The sequence below is a fragment of the Hypanus sabinus genome, chromosome 4 (genome assembly GCF_030144855.1).
Source record: "Hypanus sabinus isolate sHypSab1 chromosome 4, sHypSab1.hap1, whole genome shotgun sequence".
Classification (NCBI taxonomy): Eukaryota; Metazoa; Chordata; class Chondrichthyes; order Myliobatiformes; family Dasyatidae; genus Hypanus; species Hypanus sabinus.
In genome coordinates this window covers 150387888-150400498 of record NC_082709.1, presented here as the reverse complement: position 1 = coordinate 150400498, position 12611 = coordinate 150387888, and the positions used below count along the sequence as shown (strand labels likewise).

Here is a 12611-nt window from a genome sequence, read left to right as displayed (position 1 = left end):
CTGCTGCCTTACAAAACCTAATATACCCAGTTTAGTCTTCCAACTTGTGGGATAAGCCAGGGAGATTCTTCAAGACAAGGCTGCATTCAGTAAAAGGGCTTTCTACACTGGAACGTGGTCGGGTTAAGGGGGAATGAATGAGGGCATTGCAGAATCCTGAAATGTTTCCAACATTCCAAAACTATTAAAGTTATTCACTTTGAAGTAGTATTATCAAATGAAGAAACTGGATATTCAGTGGTTACAAAAATATTGGGGCCCATACAAGATTTTCTCTAATTTGTAATGACCGATGTACACGAGAATCTTGTGCTGTGCATTTTTTTGCCCAGTGACAACAATATGTGCGTACAGAATAATTTCTTCAAGAAAAACGGTATAAATAAGCCAGTTCTAAAATATGCGGCCAACTCGCACAAACTCAACATTGTCAACACTGCCCGCATCAGAAACCAGAAAAGGAAATGTAATTGTGTACGATTGTGAAATATGCTTAACATGCCAATGAGGTAGAGGGTGAAAAACTTTTGTGCACGGTTTGAAATCCTTTGTGCACTCACACACGCACACCTTAGAGAGGACATTGGGCCTGCAGCAAATTGGCTGCTTGGGTTCAGAACTGTCTTACGCATAGAAGACAGAGGGTAGTGGTTGAAGGGACTTATTCGAGCTGGAGATCTCTAATTAGTGGAGTTCCAGAGGGATCTGTGTTGGGACCGCCGCTGTGTGTAATGCATATAATTGACCTGGGTGAAAATGTAGATGGATGGGTTAGTAAATTTGTGGATGACACCAAGATTGGTGGAGGTGCAGATAGTGTAGAAGACTGGCAAAAAATACAACACGATATAGATCCGTTGCAGATATGGGCTGAGAAATGGCAGCTGGAGTTTAACCCAGATAAAAGTGGGGTATTGCACCTCGGTAAGGCAAATGCAAGGAGACAGTACACTATTAAGGGAAAGATCTTTATTAGCATTGCTGAGCAAAGAGATCTTGGGATCCTAGTTCATTTCTCCTTTAAAGTGGCTGCACAGGTTGATAGTGGTTAAGAAGGCTTTTGGAATGCTTGTTTTTGTTAGTCAAGGCATTGAGTTCAAAAGTTAGGAGGTTATGTTGCAACTTTATAAAGCAATGGCTAGGCCACATCTGGAGTATTGTGGACAGTTCTGGTTGCCCCACTATAGGAAGGATGTTGAATCTTTGGAGAGGGAGCAGAAGAGGTTTACCAGGATGCTGCCTGGTTTAGAAGGCATGTGCTATAACGAGAGAACGGATAAACATGGGTTGTTTTCTGTGGAGCGTCAGTGACTGAGGGCAGAACTGATAGAGGTATATAAGATTATGAGGGATTTCAACAGAGTGGACAGATTGTATCAGTTCCCAAGGTTGAAATCTCTAATACCAGAGGGCATGCATTGAGGTGAAAGGGGAGGATGTAAGGGGCAAGATTTTTACTCAGAGAGTGGTGGATGTCTGGAATGCGCTGCCTGGTATGGTGGTAGAGACAAATACATTAGAGGCTTTTAAGAGATGTTTAGGTAGGCACGTGGATGTAAGGGATTAGTGTTTGGGTGTTTCTGATTTTCTTTTTAGTTGGTTCAGCATAGCATCGTGGGCCAAATTGTCTGTTCCTGTGCTGTGCTGTTTATGTTCTATGTGATCAAAAACTTAGTCAGAGGGCAGGTGAGTTTCTTTGAGGAGGTTAGAGAGGGAATTCCAAAGTTCAGACCCATGGTATCCAAGAACATGGTAGTCACTGGAAAAGTGAAAGGCCAAAACTTGTAGATTGCACAGAAAAGTAGGAGTTCAAAATCAGGGATGAGGCATTGAATAAATGGAAGTCAGTGAACACACACACACATACAGTGTAGGTGGGAAGGGTGATAATTTCACATGGTCACCATATCCAATTGTAGTTTCAATCGCTTGGATGTTTACAATCTGAGATACGATTTCAGCTCATTGATACACATCAAAACAGGGTTTCATTAGGATTTTTGTTTGAAACAGAACTCCTCAAACAGCAGTCTGGACAGGTGGTCAAGTTCATTGTCATGTGCACAGATACAGTGAGGCACAGTACAAAGAAAAACTTGCAGCAGCATCCCAGGCACAGAGATTCAGACGATACATAAATTATATAATAAACAATGAGAAAAAGCTTGTGCAAGACAATAGTGAGAAAGAAACCAGTTATTGTTGTCTATACAATTAAAGTACTTCCTTCACTTACTATGTACCAGCACCAGTGAAATAACAAAACCTGGAAACAGACAGGCCCAACCAGTTTTTGAATATCAACATTAAATATAGCTTGGATTTAATATATTTCAGAATAACGATTTCACTCTGCAAGCTTGATTAGGTTTCTGCTAGTTGCTTTAAGAGAAATTATATATCAGGATTTGCTGAGAATTTAAGTTGCATTGATGCCACACACCTCTGCAGCTGGCCAGCTATGTTCATCTGAGAGGTGACCTTAGGCATTTCATTTAAAATTTGCTCTTCGTGAAGTTATAAAATCACTGATGTGAAGTGATTGAGTGAAAGGAAGGAGGAGGGAGATCTGCTGGTGGTGGGAAATTGAGAAGGGATTTGAAACCTGGGGTAAAGAGTCCAGATCGGCTGGTTTAGGGAAGCAGTTCCAGACTGATGGAATATTACAGTTCAGACTGAGGAACACAGTGATAGTGAGACAAAGTTATAAGGGAGGGAAGGTTAGGGGCTGGAGTGACATAGATGCAGGATAGACAAGGTACATTAAAGAGATGGAGGAATTTGAACATAATCCTCCATAGTATCCAAGACATCTTCAAGGAGCAGTGCCTTAGGAAAGTGGTGTCCATCATTAAAGACCACCATCACCCTGGAGATGCCCTTTTCTCACTGTTAACATTGGGGAGGAGGTACAGAAGCCTGAAGGCACACACTCAGCGACTCAGGAACAGTTTCTTCCCCTCTGCCATCCGATTTCTAAATGGACATTGAACCCATGAACACTACCTCACCACTTTTTTATTAATGTTATTTTGCACTACTTATTTTAACGTAACTATTTAATAGACATATATTTATATATACTTAATGTAACTCATTTTTTCTCTATCACATATTTCATTGTACAAGTGCTATAACAAATCTCATGACATATGCTGGTGATATTAAATCTGATCTGATTCTGATAATCTCAGGATTTTAAAGCTGGATTGTCTAGGGGAGATAGCTGGTGAATTGAAGGCAGAGGTAATAATTGGAGGTTTTTGCGCTGTGCAGCGCTTGATCTGTCATTTTCAAAACATTTTCACATAAAGAATTGCTCTGCTGTTTGAAACAATATTACAGTGAGTTTATTTCTATCATTTCTACATTGAAATTATTTAATGCTATCTCCAAATGATGATGACTACAACTATAGATGTTGGTCGCCGGAAATGATGCATTGGGAATGAATCTCCCTTTTTGCTGTATTTCCCCTCACGTTTAAGTATCTTATTATTGCCCAAAGAAAGACCAGTTGAATGGCATTTTTGAGAGGTGGTTTTCTGCAGAATGTGTATCTTTTTAAAAAGGCAGCAGTGCCACATGCTGGTCGGAACCAGTACTGCAAGTCAAATGCGTCGCATTGGATTATTGAATGGACTATATGTTCTGATCTTTTTACAGACAATAGATTCATGAAATTTGTAACCCAGTGTGAACAATATCACATTAAGACACTCCACTCTGGCAGGTTAAATGTTTACTTTGTCTTATATTGGGAAATATAACATGCCATAAATGCAAAAGAATGGCAATGTCAAAGAAGGAGGGTCAACATTGGCGGTTTTGATTTGTTCTGGATATTTTTAGGAGTGGTGAACCAGGATTTTGTTGTCTGCTGTTTGGAAAAATGGTTGACCACACTGACAGCTATCTCTCTATAATTTGTGATACAAAGTTCAGAGCAAATCTGTAATCAGTGTATACATTGTCACCATATCCTCCAAGGTGACCAGAACCTTGTCGTGGTTTGGAGGCTTGTGTGTCTCAATGACCTGGAGAATTATGTTGAGTACAGTCAAGGCCTTATGCTTTGTTTCTAGGTAGGGTCACCCATGCCAAACAGGTGAAAGGGTAGAGGCCCAACTAAGACTGGTCCACTGGTTCAGCTCAGGGCTAACAACCCCGACTGGTGAAACAAAACTGTTGTGGAAATACAATGAAGAACACTTCTACATTTGAGTGAGATGGTATTCCTGAGCCTTCACCCAGGACTTGCATGGCTGACAGTAGTGAAAACCAAGAGGAAGCTACTGACATGATGATGGAAGCTCTGAACATCTCCGGAGATGGAGGGCCTTTATTTCTGCTTTAAACACCAACGGCATAATGGGCAGTAATATATGTCACTATATATTATCCTGAGATTCAGTTTCTTACACACATTCCCAATAGAATAAATGATGTCATGATGGATTATAAACATGGACTAAAGAATTTTTTCAGTCTTTTTTTTATATTCTGTGTTTGTTACCCAATCTTTTTTTGTGTGTGTGTGCAGGGGAGGGGGGATTTGGGAGTTGATGTGCCTGTTCCATTTTTGTTGGTCTTTTTTGTGCAGGGAGGAGGGATTTGGGAGTTGATGCTCGTGTTTCTTTCTTTTCTTTCTTGGTTTTGTGGTTACCTGGAGAAAAAGAATTTCAGAGTTGTATACTTTGATAATAGATAGATAGATAGTTTATTGATCCCAAAGGAAATTCCAGTGTCACCGTAGCATTACAAGTGCACAGATATAAATATTACAAAAGAAGTAAAAATAAGTTACCACGAACAGTCTAACAGGAGGGGGTCATCACTTCCCCAGCTATAGGTTGATACATAGAGCCAAATGGCTGAGTGTAAAAATGACCTCATATAACGCTCTTTGGAGCAGCAGAGTTGACTTAGTCTATTACTGAAGGTGTTCCTCTGTTCAGCCAAGGCAGCATGCTGAGGGTAGAGAAACATTGTCCAGAATTGCCAGGATTTTCCATACGGTCCTTTGTTCTAACACAGGCTCCAGTTTAACTTCTATAACAGAACCAGCCTTTCTAATCAGTTTATTGAGTCTTTGACCCTTTGATAAATGACTCACAACGACTAACAAACAACCAATGTGCAAGAAATGACAAATTGTGCAAATACAAAAAAAACACATAATAATAAATCATCAAGTCTTGAAAGTGAGTCCATAGGTTGTAGAATTGGTTCAGGGTGAAATTATCCACACTGAGTTCAGGAGTCTGATGATTGAAGGGTAATACTTCATCGAAACAAACAAGTTTTATGAGATCTTATCCTCCATGACATCCTATACGGGATGTGTCTTTGTGTAGGTAGCTTTTTGTCAATGAAATTGAAGAATCCTCATGTAGGTGTGCATGGAAGAAACTGCTAATAAACACCACCTAAAACTTTGCATTATCCTTCAGTGGAACTGAATATTTGCAGCCACTGCAATATCGACCAATTAACTCTGATTACTGATTTCAAATTCCAACAAGGTCTAAATAAAGTACAAATTTAAATATTTGTGAATCACATACAGAAATCAAAATAAAAACAGGACACAAAGACAATATGAAGACATGTAAAAAATGTTAGGATGAAGCAAGAAGCTTAGCTTTTATAATCTCCAGGATTCTATTCTGAATGAATGAGACTCAACGTATGCAAAATGTTAGGGCATAGAACTTATTTGGAAGCCATCATGACATGAAAATTTTATTTCCATCTGACTCCCTTACCTAAGTTTTACAACTATATTTAGTGAGGAGGTTGTGTTTGTACTCTCATGGCCCCATATATATCAACACCGTCTATCAGTAGGGTATCGATCTGGTATGGTTAATGGAGGAGTAGATTTCAGTTAGTGAACAGGACATGTGCTGACATGGGAATTGCTGCTGAATACGGTCCCGATGAAAAGTTTTGACACAAAACGTCAACAATCCCTTTCCTCCCACAGATACCGTGTGATCAGCTGAGTTGGTTGCTTCTGAATTTTATTTGTCTCATCCATATTTTAAGACATATCAAGGCCACTAAATTTAATTCTACCATTTGCACTACATTTATAAATCCATAACTTTTGACTTGGTAGTTAAACATACATAGCAAAACAGTGTGGTAGAGTCTGTTGTACACCTCTGCATATTTTCTGGGAAGCTGTCACCTTCCCCATCCATCTCCACTACATCAAAACTTACTGAAAGTCTAAGATCTCGGTGGCACAGTAATGTCCCCAAATGGTGAAAGGAGCATTTGAAACAGTACTACAAAATAATACATTCTTCATGCCCCCTGATTCTATACACAATGGAAAAGACATTTCTTGGAAGCCCAGTTATCAAAGAGTAATAACACAGACAAAATGCCGGAGGAACTCAGCAGCTCAACCAGCGTCATTGGAAAGGAATGAACAGTTGATATTTTGGGCCGAGACCCTTCATCAGAACTGGAAAGGAAAGGGGATGAAATGCTTCCTCCTTTTCCAGTCCTGATGAAGGGCCTCAACCCGAAACCTTGACTGGTTATTCCTTTCCAATGATGCTGCTTGACCTGCTGAGTCCCTCCAGCATTTTGTGTCTGTTACATGTATTCTAAAATCCTCACTTTGTAAATCAAATTCCTTGATAATCTCATCCATCCTTGCTTTCACGGCCTATTCCTGCACTATAGCCCTGAGAGCAACCTTATTCCACTATTTCTTGTCTCTTCATCATCTCTGATTATAATCGGCCCAACAACTCCCAATTTAACCCTAACCTAATCATAGGAAAATTTACAATGACCAATTAAGCTTCTTGCTAGTACATCTTTGGGAAGAAACCAGAGCGCCCGGAGAAAACCCACACGTTCCACGAGGAGGATGTACAAACTCCTCACAGACGACAGAGGGACTGAACTCAAAACTCCAACAACCTGAGCTGTAATAGCATCACACTAACTGATTCGCTAATGTGCTGCTGTGGATTTTTTCTTGTGTGTGTGTGTATGTATATATATATATCTGAAGGCAAAAGTTTAGTTGATATTTTGGGTTGAGACCCTTTGTTTGACTGAAAATATAGCGAGCAGATAGCCAGAATAAAAAGATGCACTGGCCATCTCCACTCTATGCTCTCAGTTCTGACAGGGCCTCAAATATGAAATATTAAAACTCCAAGATTCACAGGCTTCACTGGGAAAAGAAATGGTGCAGCAGTCATGTAGGTTTTCGCAAGGGAAATGATGTGAAGCATTTTATGTTTACAAAAAGCCATAAAAACTCATTTATTGTGCTCCAAGGCCACGGTAAGACTAACTTCACATAATTACATCGTCACATCAGACCAGCCTCTTAATGTGAACCCTAACTCAATGTTGGTGGTGGTGAATTATCTACATTTCCACCAATTATGTTACTCTACACAGCACCCCCCACCCCCCAGAATTCACTAAAGCCGACATTGTTCATCTGTCCATATCTCGGACGAACTGCCTGATTGCCCGGCTCGGGTCCTGTGTTCCATAGGTGGAGGAACAGCAGATCTCTGGCTCACCCGAGGTGCATTGACACACTCATGGTCATGTCGTAGCGGCGGGGGCACGGTAGCGGAATCCTCCAAGTCTCGGTGGGACGGTTTAAGGCGATCTACCAAAATACGTTCAGGTTTACCCCTCTTATCTATGATAAAAGTCTCTTCTCCCCATTCCAAAACGCAGAACGGGCCGTTGTCAGGGGGACGAAGGGGATGTTGGTGTGCATCATGGCAGACGAAAACAAACGAGGTGGAATGTAGTTCAACAGGAACCGCAAGTGTGCTGTATGCCAGGATGGGAGGGAGGAATAGGTGCTGAGGAATTGGAGGGTGGAACACTGTTCCGAGGCTGATCAGGAGTAAAATCACCTGATGCTCATACCAGCTGTCCGTATACTAACTCAGCTGCAGGAGCCCCAGCAGGATCCGTGGTTGCGATCATGCCAACACACGTCGGTCAGGGAGGCCCTCAGAGTGAAACTGCTTGCTTGGCCCATTGGACTGTGGGTGATACGTCATGGCGCGAGGTCGCCTAACACCGAGGCACTGGGCCACCGCAGCCCAGGGGTCTGATATGCGGTTAGAGGGGGATGTCAAACCAAGCATCCCAGGTGCTGACGAGCACCTGAGCCACATCTCTGGCTTTTGCTGATGCCAGCCGGTGGTATGATCCGCCAAGTGTGTGAAACCTCGGGGGGGGGGGGGGGGAAGAGGCCCAATAAGGTCCACATTGACAAGGTCAAACCGTCGCTCAGGAGTCTCAAAGGTGCTGAACGTGACGGTTAATTTTTGCCGGCTGGCTCTCTGCACAGGCTGCAGTCGAGTAACTCACATCCTTTCAAAGTTGTGCCACACAAGCTTTAGTACAACAATTTACTGTGAGACCTTCAGACCCGAATGCAAGAGGCAATACATGGAGTCAAAAACACCCCGTTTCCAGTTTGCGGGCACTATGGGGTGAGGGTGACTGGTTGAGACATCACACAGGAGACAGCCCCAACTTCCCCGAACTTAATGTCAGCCAATCGCAGGCCCATGACTGCTGTTCCGTAAGCCTGGACCTCTGGCTATGTGGTAGGCCTCAGTGGCTGGCATTGGGAGGCAATCAGTAACAGCATTATTTTCCCTTGGATATGATGTACATCAGTTGTGAACTCGGATGTGTAGGCCAGGTGGTGTTGCTGCCGTGCAGGCCAAGGGTCTGATGTTTTGGCCATCGCATGCACGAGGAGTTTGTGTTAAACGAACCTACAAAATGGCGACCCTCTAAAAGAAAATGAAAATGGTGGAGAGCCAGATAGAGACTGAGAAGCTCACAGTCACTTCCTTTCGGGGGGATGGAGCTGGCGGCTGAAGAAGGCGAGTGGCTGCCACACGCCTCCCATCGACTGTCCTTACACAGCGCCCGCAGCATAGGCTGAAGCAGCAGTAGTGGGTGCATTGGGGAGCAGGTGCACCAGCAGGGTTGCATTGGAAAGAGTTCGTTTGATGTCATCAAATGCCCCGATTATGTTCACTGACCAGTGAAGAATATGACTAGGGGTATTACCTTTAAGCCCACCATTCGGGGGAACAGTTCACAGAATGAAGTGGTGATAGAAATTCACCATGCTTAAAAACTCGTGTAGTTTTTTAGTAGTGCGGGGCAGTGGGAAATCCATAATAGCAACTACTTTTAATGGCAGGGGTATCGCACTTTCTGTGGAGATGCAATTGCTGAGAAAGTCAATGATTGATAACCCAAACTGGCATTTAACAGGGTTAATAATCAACCCATGTTGGCTTATGTGCTCTGAAGGTGTGTGGAGATGAGATACCTGTTCAGGTTTGGATGTATTAGTGACAAATACGTCATCCAGGTAAACAAAGAGAAAGACTAAGTCTTTTAATACAGCCGTTGGAAAGTCAGTGCTGCATGTTTCAACCCAAACGGCATGTGCAGAAACTCAAAGAGGCCAAACAGGGTTATCACTGCTGTTTTGGGAATGTCCTCCGAGCACACAGGCTCCTGATGGTAGCCTCTAACTAAGTCAACATTGGAAAAAATTAACTTTCTGGCTAAACTTGCTGAAAAGTCGTGAATGTTTGGGATCGGGTAGTGATTGGGAGTGGTGACCTCATTAAGACATCGGTGATCACCAGACAGGTGGCAACCTCCATTGGACTATATGGGGGGAAAAGCCTAGGGGCTATTCGTCCAGTGTACAATGACAAGTCTTTCCAAGTTGGCAACCTCAGCCTTCATGGTTGCCATCGCGTGGGCCAGTTGTAGGAATGTTTGGTGACTGTCGTGGAGAATGTGGGCTTGGTGATGTTTGGGAACTCGGCTAGCAATCGAGTAAACTCACATGCAGTGGTGCAAGCGCTTGACAGAGTCGTTGTGGGGAACTTACTGGGGGAGCAGGGTAATGACCCAAAGTCCTTGACATCCACAAGCTGGCAGTTGACTAACAGTCCATGGGCACACAGGAAATTTGCAGCAAGCAGAGGTCTATCCACTTTAGCCAGGACAAAGTCCCGTGTGTAGCATCACACACTGAAGCAGAGTGTCACCTGCCATGTCCTGTAAGTCTGGATCCTACTGCAGTTAGTGGCCTCCAGCCAGGTTTTGTCACTTTGCCTTCTCGTCAATGCCAGCAGCACCGGCACTTGAGCACCCATCTCACACACGAAGTCAATGCCCCTGGCAGCTGGAACCCACGGACTGGCAATGTTAAAGCTGTGTGCTGATCAGCACTTCTCACCGAGGTAAACGCACAGACCCGGCCTTGTCTGTTTGGAGGCCTCACTCATCAGGCTTATTGAGGCAGGGAAAGGAGGAGGAATGATGCACGGCTCACTGCCTGGCCGAGTGTAGACTATCAGCCATTTTAGCAAGCTCCCTATAGTCCTTCACCACTACACTAGTGAGGGCTATGCGAACTTGATCAGGCACTTGCTGCATGAAGGGTTCATGAAAAATAAAGCGAGGGTGCTGATATTCCAGGAGGGATAGCATGTGGTCCATTAGCTCCAAAGGCTTAGCGTCACCAAGGCTGGCCAAGGAGAGCAGCAGTTTGGCACGCTCAGACTCCGATAGTCCAAACGTCTGTAGAAGTTGAGTTTTCAGTGGCCAATATTTATCATGTTCAGGCGGGTGTTCTAGTAGACTCACCAGTCTCACCGCCGTGGAGTTGCTGAGCAATACTACCACATAGAAAACTTTTGGTGTTGTCAGTAGTAATTTCTCAGAGCACGAATTGGATCTCAGCTTGTACAAACCAAGCAACAGCATTTTGCTCCCAAAACTCAGGAAGTTTCAAAGTGACTGCATTGGCCAATATGTTCAATAACTCTGGAATCATCGGGGTCACCAATGTACAAATAAAATAACATGAGGCATTTTATGTTTAAGAAAAAACATAACAACTCGTTTATTGTACTCCAAAACCTGAACACAAAGCACAGTAAAATGAACTTCATATAACTATGTCATCATGTCAGAGAGGCCTCTTAAAGTGAACCGCAACTCAACATTGGTGGTTATAGATTATGTATGTTTCCACCCGTTACTTTTACAGTCATTTTGAAACTAGCAGAGAGGCCAATGAAATGGAGAACTGGAGAGAATGAGTGGTAGAGTGGGGGAGTCTAGGAACTGAGCGCTCAGCCTCAGGATACAGGGATGTCCCTTTAGAACAGAGGAATTTCTTTAACCAGATTGGTGGTGAATCTGTGGCATTCATTATCCCAGACAAGCCAAATCGTTGATTATTTAAAGTGGAGGTCGATAGGGTCTTGATTAGCAAGTTATGGGGAGGAGGCAGGCGAATGGTGTTGGGAAGGATAATAAATCAGCCTTAATGGAACGTCGGGGCAGACTCGATGGGCCGAACGGCCTAATTCTGCTCCTTTGTTTATGGTCTTTCCGTTCACTGACAGTCCACGTTTCGCAGTCTGGGAAATTCTGGAATGCCAATGTGCGTATTAAGTCACGTTGGCGGCTCGCTATTGGCTGCGAGGAGGGGAAATCACAGAAACGATACACTGAAAGCCTGGCGGTGTCTGGACTGCAGAAGGGAGGGGACTTTCAGCTGGAAACTGCCGACTGCAGAGCCCGGCTCTACGACCTGTGTCCCGGCGACTCTGATCTCAGCCCAGGGGGGTCTGTTTAAAGCTTCATGCCGGATGTTGAAGGTGGGTCGTTCGTGAGCGTTCACTGACGCGGAAAGTAGAAAGGAAAGGGAGAGGAATACGAGGAATACGAGGAATAAGGGGAGGGTGATACAGCGGGAAGGGATGAGAAATACTTGCCGGGGAAGAATGTTACAGTTCCTTTCGATTAGAATATAAATTAAAGGACTGGTTAGTCTGGCTTCACTGACACAGAGCGACTGAAGAGGGCTATGCTTCTGGGAATAGACCCAGAAATACAGTGCGAGCCAAAACGAGGATCTGGGGAGGTGGCGTACTTGGACATCCCGAAGTTCTCCGATAAGGTGCCGCACACAGTAAGAGTTTGATTGTAGTATAATGGATGCCGATGAATTGGTTAACGGACAGAAACCGGAGGGAAAACTAAGGACGTGGATTTCCGTTGGGAGACTCAGCACAACCTACCTGAAAGGCTTGAGGGAATAGACCGAGGGCCACACGTGAGATGCTGGAGGAACTCAACAGGCCGGGCAGTGTCTGTAGAGGAAATAAACAGTTCTTCACCAGGACTGAGGAGGAAGGGGGAAGAAACACGAATAAGAAGGCGGGGGAGGGGAAATAAAATAGAATGCTGGGAGCTGAAAAGTGCAGAAGAAAGAGGAATCTGATAGGAGAGGACAGGTGACCATAGGAGAAAGGGAAGGAGGAGGATAGTCAACAGAAGGAGGTGATGTGCAAATTGAGGAGGAGGGAAGGTGTGAGAGGGGAACTGGAATGGAAAGGAGAGAAGGAGGAGGCAAGAAATTACTGGAAGTTAGGGAAACCAGTATTCATGCTGTCAGCTACCAGACAGAATATGAGGTGTTGCTCCTTGACCTGAGAGTGGTCTCATCATGGCAGTAGAGGGGGTCTTGGTCCAACATGTTGGAATGG

At 43.9% G+C, this 12611-nt stretch overlaps 1 protein-coding gene across 3 annotated transcripts in view; it reads left to right on the top strand.

Annotated features, from left to right (window-relative positions):
• The first annotated feature begins 11523 nt into the window (after nucleotides 1-11523).
• LOC132393319 (uncharacterized) overlaps nucleotides 11524-12611 on the top strand; it is a 38111-nt gene continuing 37023 nt past the window's right edge. For 2 of the 3 annotated variants that reach the window (XM_059968377.1, XM_059968376.1), the window contains exon 1: nucleotides 11524-11720. The gene's annotated coding sequence lies outside the window, so the exon portion shown is untranslated. The remainder of the gene's footprint in view (nucleotides 11721-12611) is intronic. The other variant, XM_059968378.1, reaches the window with a different exon arrangement.